The sequence below is a fragment of the Pelodiscus sinensis genome, chromosome 9, assembly GCF_049634645.1.
Source record: "Pelodiscus sinensis isolate JC-2024 chromosome 9, ASM4963464v1, whole genome shotgun sequence".
In the NCBI taxonomy this organism is placed as follows: domain Eukaryota; kingdom Metazoa; phylum Chordata; order Testudines; family Trionychidae; genus Pelodiscus; species Pelodiscus sinensis.
The window spans coordinates 15046920-15047247 of record NC_134719.1 but is presented as its reverse complement, the minus strand read 5'-3'; positions in this window follow the sequence as shown (position 1 = coordinate 15047247).

The window sequence follows — 328 nt, the reverse complement described above, 5'->3', positions numbered from 1 at the left end:
AATCTTGGTGTCCTTGTGGATAGTTCTCTGAAAACCTTCACTCAATGTGCAGTGGCAGTTGAAAAAGCAAACAGAATATTGGGTATCATTAAGGAATGAGTAGAGAATAAGAGAGAGAATATCATATTACCTCTATATAAAGCCATGGTATGCCCATATCTTGAAGAGTGTGCACATATGTTCACCCCCATCTCAAAAAAGATATCTTGGAACTGAAAAAGCTTCAGAAAAGGGAATAAAAAAGATTAAGACTGTGGGATGTATGAGAAGATATTAAGAAGTCGTGGACTTTTCAGCTTGAAAAAGAGATGACTAAAGGGGATATGAC